The sequence below is a fragment of the Penaeus chinensis genome, chromosome 37 (genome assembly GCF_019202785.1).
Source record: "Penaeus chinensis breed Huanghai No. 1 chromosome 37, ASM1920278v2, whole genome shotgun sequence".
In the NCBI taxonomy this organism is placed as follows: Eukaryota; Metazoa; Arthropoda; class Malacostraca; order Decapoda; family Penaeidae; genus Penaeus; species Penaeus chinensis.
The window spans coordinates 11,085,767-11,086,387 of NC_061855.1; positions in this window are offsets into that span (position 1 = coordinate 11,085,767).

The window sequence follows — 621 nt, forward strand, 5'->3', positions numbered from 1 at the left end:
AAAGTCAAAGTATATCATTCCATTCGCAAGGTCTTAGTCTAGTGCGTGTTTTTCCATACTCAGAAAATGACTCTCAAACGACCTTTATTGATGCGCATGATATAGATTTCTTGACAAAATAAACCGGAAAAAATAGGAAGCACGGGGTAGAGCGAACATCGGTAGAGGCGGATTTGCCATTCACTCCGCCTCGCGTTACGACGAGGCAGATGCTAGTCATTCTGACAAAGGGTTTCGGACAAGCGGCCAGGTGGAAGGATGTTGGTCCTGCCTTGCATCTTTGCGTGTGTGTAGGCTTACATAGATGAGCATGTTTGTGTGACTGTGTGTGTGTGTGTGTGTGTGTGAGTGAATGTGTATGTGTGTGTGTGTGTGTGTGTGTGTGTGTGTGTGTGTGTGTGTGTGTGTGTGTGTGTGTGTGTGTGTGAGTGAGCGAGTGAGTGAGTGTTTGTGTGTGTGTGTGTGTGTGTGTGTGTGTGTGTGTGAGTGAGTGAGTGAGTGAGTGAGTGAGTGAGTGAGTGTGTGTGTGTGTGTGTGTGTGTGTGTGTGTGTGTGTGTGTGTGTGTGTGTGCGCGCGCGTGCGTGTGTTTGTGTGCATTTGTACGTGTTTGCACGTGTTCT